This window comes from Carassius gibelio, chromosome A12, assembly GCF_023724105.1.
Source record: "Carassius gibelio isolate Cgi1373 ecotype wild population from Czech Republic chromosome A12, carGib1.2-hapl.c, whole genome shotgun sequence".
In the NCBI taxonomy this organism is placed as follows: domain Eukaryota; kingdom Metazoa; phylum Chordata; class Actinopteri; order Cypriniformes; family Cyprinidae; genus Carassius; species Carassius gibelio.
Genome location: NC_068382.1, coordinates 8,077,557 through 8,093,886, shown reverse-complemented (window position 1 = coordinate 8,093,886; position 16,330 = coordinate 8,077,557). Strand labels below are relative to the sequence as shown.

The window sequence follows — 16,330 nt, the reverse complement described above, 5'->3', positions numbered from 1 at the left end:
AATAATGATCAGTTAATTAATAAAAATCATATGGTTTTATTTAATAACACTGGTAATATAATGTAATACAAAATAAACCATTTGCATTATTACGAAGGCCTGCAAAGGGCAACGATGGCGTGGTAATTGCCGTTGTTACACTTAAAGGACGATCAAATTCTTGTTTTATATTTACCAAACATTTATATCAAATAACCAATTCATTTTTTTATTTTTTGTCCACCTTTTTGCGATAGGAATGCAGCCCAATGACATCAACAAAAACATGTGGACATCACAACCTTTACCAAAATTAACCATGGTTCCCTCTCGAGGCGGTAACTCAACATTACGTCAGCTAAGACGTATATGGGAACTCTTCCCTTCTCCACTTTCACTGAAATCTTATTGGCTAACGCCAGCTGGGGACAGCTGGCCAATTGACGCGAAGCATGCAAATACTGGCGGGTAAGCGTGCAGTATAAAATGCATGGGCGCGAAAATTACGTCAGAATCTCTTTCTTCACGCTAGAAGTCTTATCTAAGTCATCGTGGAAGTTGCAATAGAGGACTACTCACCCTGTTTTTCCTCTCCGCATCCGATGGCTGCTAATGCTAGATTCGGACCTTCACCAGTTCTGTGTGACCTGCCTGGGATTCTCACACGGACAACACTTGCGCCCACTGTACCGAGCTGCCAGTGCGCGCCCTCAGAGCCAGAGTGGCTCGGAGGACGGCGGGAATGAGGCCCACTGCCGCCAGCGAGCCGCTGGTGGGCCCTCCCCCGCCCGAAGACGAGTTTGACGTCGGCGTGGTGGACTATAGCTTAAAAGCGAACTTCGTCCTCTTCGGAGCTGACGAGGAAAACGACTCCATGTCGCTTCGACGTCGAAAAAGGTTTGGGCCTCTCAGTGGGACCGTCCCGACCAAGAGGGCCCTGAGACCTCCAGGAGAAGCTCGTCAGGGTCTTCGGAAAGGTCGTCACGGAGCTGAGTCTCGCTTGCAACGCACATGACGAGCCTGTGATAGGTAACTAGACTCGTGGCTCCTCCAGTCGAGCTGCTACCAGATGGCATTTAGGCATGCAAGAGCTCGTGGTGAAATCGTGGGCTGCACCCCAATCGGCGCGCACCCACTCTGCCACGAAGGCCATATCACGCACGTGGACGGGACGGGACGGAAACCCTCCCCCCGTCTAGGAGACTGTTACCACACACCTGTGCTCGTCTCCCTCTGCTTTTGGTCCGGACCACAGTCTAGAAAGAGCGAGTGCAGCTTCTGCTCTTCATGCCAGGGCAATACTCAAGGTATTTCAGGCAAACGGCGGCACAGTAGCGCTGACGTCATCAGGATCTGCACGCGGCAACTGATCTCGCGCTGATTGCTACTAAGCGCTCTGCTCAGCTGTTTCACGGAGCTCATGGTCATCTTTACAGGCACCTATGGCTTACCCTAGCTGTCCTGAAAGACGCAGACCGTAGGCCGCTCCTAAACGTTCCAGTTCCTCCCTCCGGCCTCTTTGGTGACGTCATGGAGCTATTCTCAGAGACGCAGAAAGCGCGCCAAAGTGTGAGCCATGTGATACCCCGTCGCTCACCCCAGTCTTCTTCTGCGAGATTCTAATGCACCGGGCCAGGCTCTGAAACCAGCTAAAATAACCCGCAGTGGCACCCCGCTCTGAACCGGACGCTCGTTTCTGCCGAAACCAGCAGTGGTAAGAGCCTGGAAGGTAACGTCAGGGTCAGTTGAGGATCTCGCGCCGCGAGAGAGCCAGCGCGCCATACGAGCCGTCTCCCTGACGGTGAAAGAGTGAGTGAGCGGGAGGCCCCGCCCCCAAGCGCCATGTTCATATGCATAATGTCCCCCATGTTTCTTCGGGCGACGATTGCTATGTCTGTTTGAATGCTGTTTGTGTGAGTTCCACAATAAAAGCATGTTACAATCAACTAAAGAGCTTTACTTCCTCTTACGCTCATCTCTGTGTCACTCGCCCTGTCTCAGAACAGTGCAGAGCCACAACCCATGATTATACTGGCCTCGCGAGAATGCCAACACCACATAAACACGGTGTCACCCTCAATGTTCAAATGCATCATGTCCCCCATGTTTCTGCGGGCGACGATTGCTATGTCTGTTTGAATGCTGTTTGTGTGAGTTCCACAATAAAAACAGGTCAGCGAAAGAACTTTACTGCCTCTTACACTCATCTCTGTGTCACTCGCCCTGTCTCAGAACGGTGCAGAGCCACAACCCATGATTATACTGGCCTCGCGAGAGTGCCAACACCACATGAACACGGTGTCACCCTCAATGTTCAGATGCATCATGTCCCCCATGTTTCTTCGGGCGACGATTGCGATGTCTGTTTGAATGCTGTTTGTGTGAGTTCCACAATAAAAGCATGTTACAATCAACAAAAGAGCTTTACTTCCTCTTACACTCATCTCTGTGTCACTCGCCCTGTCTCAGAACAGTGCAGAGCCACAACCTATTATTATAATGGCCTCGCGAAGGAGCGAGAGTGCCAACACCACAAAGACACATGCATCATGTCCCCCACATCACTATGGGTGACGATTGCTCTATGTGTTTAAATGATATTTTTGTGAGTTAAAATTGTACTAAAGAAGCATATATACAAATTCTTGCACCCAACGTTGTGTCACTCGCCCTGTCTCAAACAGCGCAGAGCCACAGTCCATGATTATAATGGCCTCATGATAGCGCAAGAGTGTCACACCATTTCGCGACGCGCCCGCCCTCCCGCCAGTGCTTCCAGCCTCGCGGAGGCGGGGCCCTGATTAAAGGAAGCCATCAGTGGCTGTAGACGTAACGCGTCCGCCGTGTCATCTCATGGACGGTAAGAGGGCTATCCCGGGCGTTTCACCGTGGATACTGGGAATAATTCACGACGGATATTCTCTCCAATTCAAACGCAGACCTCCCCGCTTCAATGGCGTGGTCCCGTCACTGACTTTGCCCCAAAACCGTCCTGTTCTGCGACAGGAAGTTCTCAGTCTGCTGTCATAGAGAGCGATAGAGCGAAATTTCCCCTCAGATCGAGCGGAATGCGCATGTTGAATTATCTGGACGATTGGCTGATTTTAGCCCACTCAAGAGATGTGCTATCAGTCACGTGGAAACAATGCTTCGCCGTTTGGATACGCTGGGACTGCGTGTGAATATGCAGAAGAGCGTGTTGTTACGAGTCGGACTGTAACATATCTGTGAATATGTTTGGACTCGATGGCGATACTAGCCCATCTCTCTCTAGAGCATTTCATCGACTCTGCACTGTTTCTGACTGGGCAGGTCGTTTGCACTGAGGGAATTTCAGAGGCTTCTGGGACTGATGGCGGCGGCTTCTTCAGTGTGCCATCTGGGTCTGCTACATTGCGGCCGCTACAGTTTTGGCTGTAACTCGAGTTCCGCCAAGGGCGTGGTCTTCGGTCCACAAGCACTTACGGTCATTCACAGTTGCGTCAGCACTCTGAGACCGTGGAACAGACCGGAAATGTTCAGCCCAGGAGTTCTTTTCTCTGCGAACGCGATCTAGGCTGGGGAGCAGTGCGTCTGGGCCTGTGGTCGGAGTCACAGAGAAGGTGACACAAAACCGTTTGGAATAATGGAAGCGGTGTCCTAATATCCCTGCAAGCCTTTCGGTCGAAATTGGAGCGGAAACATGTACTGATTCAAACCGACAACACGTCTGTGGTCTCGTACATAAATCGCCAGGGCGGTGTGCGCTCCAGAGCTCTATTCAAACAGGCAGCGAGTTTCCTGTTGTGGGCGGACCGACACTTAATCTCCATAGGAGCGTCGCACATCCCCGGTACTTTGAACCATGGAGTGAGCATGCTTTTGAGGAACGGGATTCCTCAAGGAGATGTTGGCTTCACCCAAGATCAGATCTAATGATTTGGGAGGGAGGAAGTGGATTGTTTGCCACGAGCGAGAACACGTTAGCTATCTCACCCCCCCTGCTGGGAAATGCTCTGACATCGCGCTGGCCGGAAGCCAGGCTTACACATTCCCTCCTGTGAAGATTCTGCCTGTGTTGTGCAAAATCAGGGAGGAGAAAGCATCAGTTATACTCGTGGCCCCGAACTGGCCGAATCAGCCCTGGTTCGCGGACCTGAGAGAGTTACTGATGGCTCCCCCATGGCGAATCCCCCTCAAGCAGGACCTGCTGCCTCAGGCGAATGGCACAATATAACACCCCAGCCCCGAGCTGTGGAACCTCCATGTGTGGCCGCTGCGGGGACCCTAATGAGCGGAACACTCTGCACTGACGAGTGCTAAACACACTTACTGAGACGCGAGCATCATCAAACATTCGCTGCTACGCGCAGAAGTGGTGAGTTTTCACAAAATGGTGCGAGAACATTTATATTGGCCCGGGGACCTGTTCCGTGTCGGATGTTTTGCGCTTTCTACAGCACAGTTGGATAGCGGGAGTTTGAAACCATCCACGCTGAAGGTGTATGTGACCGCTATTACCGCTTTCGTTCCCCGGTTACGGGTAAACGATCGGTAAGCACGCTCTGGTATTCAGTTTTCTCAGGGGAGCAAGTAGATCGTGTACTTCATGGCCGCCTTCCGTGCCGCCGTGGGATTTCGCTCTAGTTTTGAGGGCTCTATCTGCTATTACCGTTCGAGCCATTAGCTTCGATTGCGGTTAAGGAGCTTCCCTGAAGACTGCCTTGCCTCTTGCTCTCGCCTCAGCGAAGTGCCTTGGAGAATTTCGTGAGTGTTTGGTGAACGATATTGCATTGGTTTCGGGCCTGGCGACTGTAATGTCACTCTCCGGCCGAGACCGGGTTTCGTTTCGAAGTCACTCAATACACCGTTTTGTTTCCCTGCCCGCCTTATCTGTTGAGCCGTCAGCCTCGTGCGACGCTGATGCTCAGAGCGCCAGGACCCTGTTAGGGTTTTACGGATGTATATGAATCGCTCGGCCGCCTTTCGTCAGTCGGACCAGCTGTTCGTGTGCTTGGTGGATGTAATAAGGGACGTGCTGTTTCTAAACAGAGACTTTATCACTGGATCGTGGACGCTATCAAATGCCAGGGGAAGGAGTACCCCCTCAACATCAGAGCTCATTCTGCGAGGACATTATAAATGCTTCCTGATGGGCCTGGTCTAGAGGTATGTCTGTCCAGTATTTATGTTTTGCTGCTGGCTGGTCTTCCCAGAACACAATCGCCAGGTTTTACAAGCTGGATGTACCCTCTGTAGCGTCACATGTTTTTCGGTGAGTTAAATTTTTATTCATTAAAGCTGTTATAACCAGCTATACAGTAGTTACCATGGCTGCTAACTCTGTGTTATGGTTTAAATGGTTTATGCAGCAGTCACCGCAAACGCCGTCGACTCTGTTTAACTCTCATGCTTGAGTGCTTATTGCTTTGTGTCTGCCCTGGTTAGTGCAGATTTCGATATATTGCTTGAAGTTATGCATATTTTGTTAGGGTCGGAGCAGATGTCTCATTGGCCTAGTTCCGCCTATCAGATGCAAGCACTCTTAGCGACACGGCCATTGGCTAGAACTGTACTGCTTATGTGTGGGGGTGATTGACTCCTTTCAGGGCTTATCTTCACTGCTCTCACGGCGGGATTTTATACAGTTCCCATATACGTCTTAGCTGACGTAATGTTGAGTTACCGCCTCGAGAGGGAACGTCTCCGGTTACTATCGTAACCTCGGTTCCCTGAGAGGCGGGAACGAGACATTACGTTAGCCGCCGTGGTCGCTGTTTGATCAGCTGTGCTAGCGTTCAGTCGTGATTCTGACGTAATTTTCGCGCCCATGCATTTTATACTGCACGCTTACCCGCCAGTATTTGCATGCTTCGCGTCAATTGGCCAGCTGTCCCCAGCTGGCGTTAGCCAATAAGATTTCAGTGAAAGTGGAGAAGGGAAGAGTTCCCATATACGTCTTAGCTGACGTAATGTCTCGTTCCCGCCTCTCAGGGAACCGAGGTTACGATAGTAACCGGAGACGTTTTATCATATTAAAATTTTGATTCAGGGTTAGCATCATCTGAGGTCCTCTGATGGTCAGCATCATCTCTTCTCAGGTTTTCTGGATCCAGACTGGAGCTTGTGTAAATCGTAGCAAAACATAGAAACAAATAGAGACATCATTAGCATAGCTGCTGTTCCAACAAAGTAAAATTAATTAGTTTAACGCAAGCTAAAGAATAAGATTGCGCATTTGATCAGATGCAACTACACTCACAATTTAAAGGTGCCATATGTAGGATTGTGGCCTAAACTGGTACTGCAATCACTATAAAAATACTGCAGAGCGGTGTATCCCCTCCCCCCTGACTCGAGGTTGCCAGATAAGCTGCAGGATTCAGCAGAAACGTAGGCTGCTTCATTGAGCTACTAATGGCAGGTGACTAACAGACGTACACAGTAAGTTTTTCTGTTTTCTGTTAATTATGTTTATGCTTCATGAGAGATATTTTGATAATTATGTATTTAAAAAATTTAACCATTTGATACCATTCTAACGTGAACAGTTAAATTCAAGTTATTTATTGTTGTATATATGGTTTTACAAATTGTTTTTTGATTTGTTCTGTTTTTTTTGTTTGTTTGTTTGTAAAGAGCCTTCCTCATTTTTTCAATAAAAAAAAAGTTTATTTAGAATAACAATACTATGCTTTTTACAATGTAGAGAAACAGTATATAAAATGGTATAATGATAAATGTTACACAGTATAAATAGAAAACTAGACTCAGCTGCTCTGTACTGTTGAAACTTTTAGTCTGAACTAGTTGATAAGCAGCTTGTGACACAAAAGTTTACATGGCCATGAACATGGTCAGGGTTGTGAGGCTCTGGAAACTGGGCTTCACAGGTCTTTAGTGTGGAATGTTGACACTGAGAAGAGCAAAATAAAACCTGAAGTTAGTTTATTTCAAACTTGGAAGTGTTATGCATGACATCTGAATTGGTGTGTGGCATGTAGCCCAAGGTGCAAAATAAATAAATTGGCATTCAACCTACCAAGACCTCTCCTGACTTGGGTGTGCACTAGTTCCTCAATGGTTGGTGCCGGCACAGGGGGAAGTGGGCCGTACCTTCTGGGGTCATCAGGTCGTACTGTCCTCCGTCTAGGCATCCCCTTATCAGTTAATCTCTTTTGGAGGAACATAGCTTGCAGTTCTGGGATGTAGCCATACGTCTTGAATGTCTTCTGAGTGTATAGCATATACCTGCGAGCATTCTTCTTGTACAGCCTCCTGTACCTGAATTAAAAGCAGAAAGGGGAGGGAAGAAGACATTTACATTCCAAGGGACATTTTTTGTAGTGTTTAAAGGGATACTCAACCGAAAAATGAAACATACTCATCACATACTCATTCACCCTCATGGTGTATGTGATGATAGAATTTTCATTTTTTGGGTGGAGTATCCCTAACATGGTGTTGTAATCTGGTATAAAACAATAGCATGTAGATGTGAGCAAGTCACTTACTGTTTGCTTCCATCAGATTTACACAACTCTGGGCGGTCCTTGTGGTAATTATAGTCCATCGCTGCAAGGAGCATCCTGGCCTCAAAGACAGGAGGGCTAAATGCTGTGCGCTTGCTAGCGTACATTACAATATGGTTCTGGAAGGACTCCAGATCAGCAGTGGACCTGTGGGGTGTGTGTAAGAAGAGACATTTAGTGGGATTTTGAAAATAACTTTCTATCTACAGTATGTGTATATACTCAAAAAAATACCTAAAATTGAGATATTTGTGGACCTCATTAAGCCACCACTTGTTTCTAACGATGCTCTTCAGGGCCTCATGTGCAAATGGAGCCTCGCTCAAGCCACTGTTGAGTTCCACCAGATTCTAAGTCTGCATGCTGGCAGCTTCCCAGCACCCACCTGTGTTCATTTGTCACATGATGTAGGAGACCAAGCCACAGATCCTAGAAATAATATAGAAATATAATGTACAGAAAAAAAGCATGCATATTGTACATAACTCATTATTAATGATGATTCTGTTTGTAAGTACTATAATCTAAGTGGGTCACATTATTTACCACAATGACATGTCTGGTTAGCTACTGAATCAACAAATATCCAACATCAACGAACCATCCTAACTTATTCTCTTTGCCAGCAAGGTATGTCTAATAAGTCTGCATGCTAGTTCATAGAATATTATTTTTAGATGACAACTATTTTTCAAACCATATCAACTTACAAGGAACTCTTGGTAAGAATCTGCTGTTTTGCAGCACCACCAAAAGTGGTTGACAATGTCTTTTAGCCAACTGCTCAAACAGGACTGACCCTTGACCTGTGAAGCCTGGGATAGACATAACAGTTATGATGATTACATCGCTCAAATTAGGGTAGATTGCCATGCAGAAAATGAAGCCATAGTAATGATAGCTGAACTTACAGCATGGATCCTTTTTGCCAAATTCTTGGCCCCATGCCACATATCCAAGCTGTGCTACAGCCCAAGGTCTTTGTACTTTCCTTTGTCTTATTTAAAAAAATAATATGTATAATTAGTACATTAACGGTCCCCCCACCCCTCCAAAAAATTTGTTGTAATTCTACAAGTAACGCAAAATTTCTGTGGCAACTTACTCATTAGTGTGGAGATCTGGATATGGGCATCAGTGCAGACCTCTACTAGTTTCACTTCATTCAAAAGATTGTCGACTGTCACCACAAATGCCTCTCTCTCCATGATCACAGAATTTCGCACAGTCTCCCTTTTGTCCACAGTGATGACAGAGATGATTTCCCTGGATTCGTTCTCCATGGCAGTGTATGTACAGTACTGGGCACAATGTCCAGGACAGTCCATTCTTCCATCCGCTATTCAATTTGTAAACAAGAATCAATGATTTTCACAGAACATAAAATTGACACCGTATGTGTCCTGAATTGTGAAAAATGAACTACGGACCACTATCCCCATGTTCATAAACTGGAACAGAAGCGAGACTTTGGCGTAGTTGCTTCCGGAGAGTAGTATGTTGCTTGCCAACATAAAGTCCCCTGCTAGCATCCCGTACCTCAAAGTGGGCTGTGAGCTCCATCTCTATGCAGTGTGGCCAACAAGGCAGGTCTGACAATAAATGGGACACAACTTAGGCTGTTTAGCATTATCAAATACAAACATAGAATTGCTTCCACTAAGTGGAACTACAACTCAGGAAGCTTGATTGAGTTTCACAAAACCACTGTCAACGTATTGACATTGCCTCCAACACCAATCTACACTTATTTGCAATGTAGTATGATTACAACACCTACCCATTCCATGATGCTTGCAGTACCCCTGCGCGTAATGGAAACTTCAAATGGAGGGTGACACTGACACTCCACTTTGCTGACGTCACATGTGTATGGGCACTTTTGAAGAAGAAGCACAAGTAATGTTGCAAGCTGCCTCAAACAGTCCTCATAAATGATGGAGGCCCGTTTCCCAATTAGGTCATCTTCAGTCATGACCTCCAGTGTATCAGGAAAGCCAGGTTGTTGAAGTGTAGGTAAGGTGACTGATGGAGGCTCTACATCCGGGATGTCATGTACTGTCTCACTGGCATCTATCACAGGCAGATTGTCAATGCGTGGTGGTGCCTGCAATGCTCCACCCAACCTAAAGATATATACTGTATATATCAATTACAGATAGATATCCAATCAGATGAATAAAATAAAAATGGCAAATACAGAGACTGGGTTTGGGTATATCTGGATATATCTTTGAGATACTACAGGGACCAGAAAATATATATAAAAAAAACTTACATCTTTTATTTTTATATTTACATATTTCATTGAATCAGTGTTCGAGAATGTTTTGTGAATAATCTTAGAGGATCCAATGTTAACATACCGAATACAAATACGAGGGACATAGTCCTCATCTTCACTGTCATGTGCTTCAATCTCCTCATTACTAACTCCTCCTTCACTGTCCCCCAATCAATTCTGGCAAATGTGATAGAAAATTATATTTGTTAATACAAAGCAGAACATCTTGTTACTCAATGTACAGTAAAACCCAGTGGAACTTACACACTGTTCATTAGATCATTTATCTCCTGCTCATTCATGACCTGGGTTTCAGCATCCTGGATGCTCATGTTCTGTAGACTAAAAACAAAAACAATACAGAGGTTTTGTTTTTTTTTAAGTAAGTGATCTAAGTGATGTGAGTGATCTAATATTTATGAGCCAAAACTTAAAAAAAAAATGTTTTTGTTCATTTACTTTACATGTTTCTGGTTTAAATCACGATAATATTTTTTCTAGATCCTACATAAAATTTATATTTTGACCTCACTATTCGGTGAACAGACACAGTCTTAATAGATTGTACAGTGCAAGTACTTTTATCATTTAAGCGGGTGGAACAAAAGTCATCATAATAGTTATTTGAGAATTGTCTTACTAGTCACACTTACTAGCTAGATTTGTGGGGGACACAGCTGTTATGCTTGGTTCTCTCTGTCAATATCTCTATTTTTATATAAATAAAGGAATCTCACAACCACATGCTACTCAGTGCTCTCACTTTACTTTACATGCTCGCGCCTCTTAATGACGTCAAACACACAGGACTCACAGTTTAACCATACATGGTCTGTCACATCCTTCTGACAATATATAACATATTGTAACATCCTTCCTTTTTTTTTTTTTTTTTTTTTAACTGTCACTGTGGTCACTGTATGCAATAAACTTGTGACTAAGAACAACAATATAACAGATACTCAAAGTAACGATTCTGTGTCAAAATAACAATTAACAGATTTAAACAAAATCTTTCAAGTGTGTTGGTCTCTTGACTATTCTGCCACATCTGGTTGTCACAACACTGTTGCTGTTATCCGAATGTTGTGTGCGTGTGTGTGTCTCTGGTACTGTCTGTGAATGTCCCTCATCCCGCTGGATCTTCTGATTAGACTGTTCAATCTTGTCACTCAAGTTTTGTGTTTCTGCTCTCTGTGGTCCTCCAGGCACAAGTCTGAGATGTTTCCTATTCCTCCTTACAACAGTTCCATTTTCCAGCTTGACTGTATATGATCTGATATTGGCAATTCTTAACACTTTTGCTGGTGTCCAGTCAGATCTGTGTTTCGTGTCCAGCTGAACTCTTACGTGTTCTCCTTGCTGGAGAGGTCTAAGATCTTTTGCTCCTCTGTTGTAGTAGAATGCTTGTTTGTGTTGGTTGTCTTTTACTGCATGTTCTGTGTTTACAACACCTGGCTGCAGGAGGCTGTCATGTGTCTGCAGTAATGTTTTAGTCCTTCTGCTCATGAGTCTTTGTGCCGGACTGGCCTGGAACCCCTGAGATGGTGTGTTCCTGTGTTCTAGAATAGCTAGATATGGATCAGTCTTTGCTCTCTTTGCTTTCTCCATCAGCTGTTTGGCCGTCTTTACCGCAGACTCAGCTTTGCCGTTGCTTTGTGGATATGCTGGAGATGACGTTACATGTTTAAATTCCCAAGCCGTACTGAACTGCTTGAATTCTTGTGAGCTGTACTGTGGTCCGTTATCAGAGATCACAGTGTCTGGGATCCCGTGTCGTGCAAAATGGGCCTTTAACTTGTGTATTACTGTACTTGACCTTGTGTCCGTGAGACAGTCTACTTCCCAGAAGTTTGAAAAGTAATCCACTGTGATGAGATATGCTCTGTTGTTAAATGAAAACAAATCTGTTCCCACTTTTGACCATGGTCTCATAGGAATGTCATGTGGGCACATTGTCTCTTTCTGCTGCCGTGCATCCACTGCTCTGCAGACTGCACAGTTTCCTACGTATGTTCTTATGGTAGCACTCATCCCCGGCCAGTATACGCAGCCTCTTGCTCGGCGTAAGCAGCTTTCTATCCCTAAGTGTGAAGCATGAATTCTCTCCATGATTTCTGTTCTTAGCTGTGCTGGTATTACAGCTCTCTCTCCTCAGAAAATCACACCTTGTTGCACACTAAGCTCTTCTCTTACTGAAAAAAATGGTCTCACCTCTTCTTTCAGCTGAATCTTCTCTTCCGGCCATCCTTGGACTATCACTTGCTGTAATATCTGAGATGTCCCATCCCTAGCCGTTTCTGTCTGTATCTTCTGTAGACTTCCTTCTGATATGGGCAGGTACTGCAGCATGTTAATCGTCTCAATTTCTGTCTCTACGGATCCTTCTGTAGCACACTCCGGTAAGTACGCTCTGCTGAGAGTGTCTGCTAGGTACATTAGTCGACCTGGAACATAGACAACATTGATATCATATCGCTGAAGCCTCAAAAGCATTCTCTGCAACCTCTTAGGTGTGTCTAAAAGTGGCTTTCTTGTGATAGTTTCTAGGGGTTTGTGGTCAGAATGGACTTCTAAATTCCGGCCATAGGTGTACTGGTGGAATTTCTCCATCCCAAACAGGATTGCCAGGCATTCTTTCTCTATTTGAGCATACCCCTTTTCCGTGGGTGTAAGTGCTCTGCTGCAAAAAGCAACTGGTTGTCCTGCCTGCAGAAATGCTGCACCCAGCCCTGTCTCTGAGGAATCACATTGGAGAACTACGTCTTCTTCTGGATTATAATATTTCAAAACAGGTGCAGAGTCAATAGTTTGTTTCTATTTATTGAACACTTCTTCCTGTATATCAGTCCATTCCCAAACCACATCTCTGTGTGTCAGTTGTCTTAATGCGTCGCAGCTATCTGGCAAGTGTGCACAAAATTTGGACAGATAGTTCACCATACCAAATAATCTCTGCAGCCCCTTCACATCCGACAGCCTGGGCATCTCCATTATGGCTCTCACCTTCTCTGGATCAATCTTTAGACCCTCTGAAATCAGTCTGTGTCCGATGTATGGCACCTCTTTCTGTTTCAGCTTGAGTTTGTTGAAATTTAGTTTGATGTTTCTGTTTCTACATCGCTCCAGTAGTTGTCTTCGTTTTTCATTATGATCTTTCTCCGCTGCCTCATCATTATCGCCTTCCCCACAAATGAGGATGTCATCCGCTATTATCCAGATTCCTGGGAGCCCCTCCAGCGCCTGAGTCAACCTGTGCTGGAAAACTTTTGGAGCCGGGCTGATCCCCATGGGCATTCTGATCCATCTATACCTGCCAAATGGAGTAGCGAAAGTAGTAAGATAACTTGACTCTTCTGACAGCCTTACATGCCAGAATCCGTCCTTTACATCACACACTGTAAAAACTCTCGCCTTGGTCACATCCGGGAGAACATCGTCTATGGTAGGCAGAGGAAAGTGTTGACGCTTAAGTGCTTTGTTTATTGGTCTTGGATCTATAAAGATTCTTATTTTTCCACTTGGTTTCTTCACCACCACCATGCTGCTAATCCAATCTGTGCTCTTTTCTACCTGAGCTATGATGCCTCTATCTACCAGGCTTTCTAATTCGACTTTTAGATGCTTCATTAGTGCCACCGGAACTCTGCGCTTTGTAAGCCTCACCGGTTTAACTTCTGGATCCACCTCGAGGTTATATTTCCCTTCCAGGCATCCATCTCCCTCAAATACATCAGCATACTCTCGTTGTAAGTCTTCCTTGCCCCACGTTTCGTTTTCTTCGCATCACTCTGTGGTAACAATATCATCAATTGCCATAATGTTTTCACCATCTTCCTCTGGGGTTTCTTATTTTTATTGAATTTTGAATTACAGAATTTGCATTTAGCTGGTTGTGTCTGTTTGGCACTCTGGGCCTGTCTAACTCTCTGAACTGTGTGCACTTCCATTTTCTGACCCTCAATTGTCATCACATTCTCTTTTGACAGTTCTGATGCTTTACATATCCTCACACACTTATCAAGTGTCAGGTCCATTTCTCTTAATAGGATTCTCTCACGTGCGAGTTCATTATGCCGCATACTATTCGGTCTTTAATCAGAGAATCTCTCGCCGATCCAAAATTGCATGTGTCAGCCAGCACTTTCAAGTCAGTAACATACTTGTCAAACGTTTCGCCTGAGTTCTGATTTCTGGTGAAAAATTTGTATCTTTCCACAGTTTCATTCGGTGCTGGATTGCAATGATTTCTGAACACGGTTAACAGCCATTCCAGCGTCAGCTCGCCGTCAGCCGGCAGAGCCGCACTCAGCATCTTACACAGTTTTCTTCCTGTTTCTCCGATTAAATATTGGAAAACTTTTACCTTCGTTTTGTTGTCCGCGTCTGTAAGCGACAAATCGATGTACAGGGAAAACTCCTCTTCCCACGCTTTCCAAGCTTTGGGTATGCACGTAGCATTCCAGTCAAAATTTGCTGGCGGTTTCAATCCGAACGCACCCTCCATAATCGGACCTCGTCTCTCGCAGTTGCTTTCTCGATAGCAAACTTAATATTTCACTTTTGTATCGTACTTTACCGCTGCCACCATGTTATGCTTGGTTCTCTCTGTCAATATCTCTATTTTTATATAAATAAAGGAATCTCACAACCACATGCTACTCAGTGCTCTCACTTTACTTCACGTGCTCGCGCCTCTTAATGACGTCAAATACGCAGGACTCAAAGTTTAACCATACATGGTCTGTCACATCCTTCTGACAATATATAACATATTGTAACAGCAACGATGTGACTTCACTTGAAAAAGCGGCTTCTTTTGTTTTCCTGTTATTACTTGTGTTAACATTCATACAGACCTCAGTTTACAGTCCTCTTTCATGTAATATTCACTACTGATGTCCATATACTGACTACTGATTGTTTAGTTATCTTTTGTTAAATATATTCTTTTGTAAAATAAAACTTCTCTTTTTCCTACTTCCCCACCTGTGTTGCCTCTCGTTGATTTTGCAACTACGAGCTGGTTGTAACAATCACTTATACTGTATGGGGTACAATACATTGTGTACAGTTTAGAAATTAATAAGAATGTGCGAGGGGATTTTGGAGGTATTGCTTATATGGGGTATCCAATCAGCAAACTAGAGCCCAACTATGAGAGTTCTCTCTCCCACGCAGCTAATACATTCAGGGTATTTTATGAACATTCAAGTAACTGCTTATAAATCAAGGAGACTATGCCCTGAATTTTTCCAGTATTTTTGAACCACTTTAACAATGGATGATTATCTAGGCAAGAATTCCAGGGTACCCCATATGCTTTAATTGCAGGCCTCAACCTCAAGTTGTCAGGAACACAACTGGACACAGATGCAGTTAGTGTCAGAATTTATTAAAAAAGTCCAAAATAAAAACTCCCTACAACTAACAGAAGGCCAGGAAATAATGGAAAAAGGTCCAACAGAAAAATAAGAGACTTCAAATGTCCTTGCGTAAACACCCGGCAGGGGGCGCCCGACGGCGCGGCTGCGTAGAGAGCATAGGAGGGAGGAGGACATGAGAGAGCCTGTCACGGAGCAAACCAAAAACACTTTTGAGGAATGCAGGTGCCCGGTCTAGGAAATGATGGAGGGGAAAAAATAGAAAACAAAACAAAACCAGTAGCAGCAGAAAATGGCACGACGGAGCAGGACTAGACAGAATGGCTACACATGGGCTGTAGTCGAACAATGATCTAGCACCGATTAGCGCGACAGACGGAAATAAATAGAGGAAGAGATGAACAGACATTGAATGCAGGTGAGTGGAGTCAAACAATTAGAAGCGGAAACTTTAGTAATGAGGGGGAGGGAGGAGCACCACAGATAGGTGCAAGACGAACTATCAAAACCAAAACACCATGTGCACACGAAATGAAGACATAAACAAAAACACACACACACCGAAGAACTGGGTGATCAGACAGCAGACATGACAGTACCCCTCTCTGACGGACACCACCAGGTGCCTCAGGAAGGGGCTCACCTTGTCGCCGGTAGAAGTCCTCGACCAGTGTCCGATCCCAGCTCCTCTCCTCTGGGCCATAGCCCTCCCAGTCCACAAGATATTGAAAGCCCCGACCCCCACATCGGACATCTAGCAACTTCCGCACCATATAGACCGGGGAGCCATCTACTAGATGGGGGGGTTGGAGCAGATGGAACAAGATGGGAATGGAACACCGGTTTAACCCTGGAAACATGGAAAACAGGGTGACCCGACCAAGCGTGGTAGGGAGCTTGAGTTGCACCGCCGCCGGACTCCTGTATGGGCCAATGAACCTGGGTGCCAACTTGCATGAGGCTACCCTGAGAGGTAGGTCCTTGGTGGAAAGCCAAACCCTTTGACCACACACCGCTGCTTTGGTCCGCCTATTAGCCTGGGCCAAGGCCGCCTTAGCTTTCTTCCAGGTGCGTCGACACCGTCGGACAAAAGCCAAAGCAGATGGGACCGCAGCTTCGGGTTCCTGTGTGGGAAACAAGGGAGGTTGATAACCAACAGAACACTGGAATGG

General features: G+C 45.2%; 1 long non-coding RNA gene across 1 annotated transcript; it reads right to left on the bottom strand.

Moving 5' to 3' along the window:
* Nucleotides 1-9,435: 9,435 nt before the first annotated feature.
* LOC128025052 (uncharacterized) lies at nucleotides 9,436-10,118 on the bottom strand. The gene is made up of 3 exons (XR_008186090.1): nucleotides 10,039-10,118; nucleotides 9,857-9,951; nucleotides 9,436-9,616 (listed from the first exon to the last, which is right to left on the bottom strand). It is a non-coding gene; the product is annotated as an uncharacterized LOC128025052 (long non-coding RNA).
* Between the last annotated feature and the right edge of the window lie 6,212 nt (nucleotides 10,119-16,330).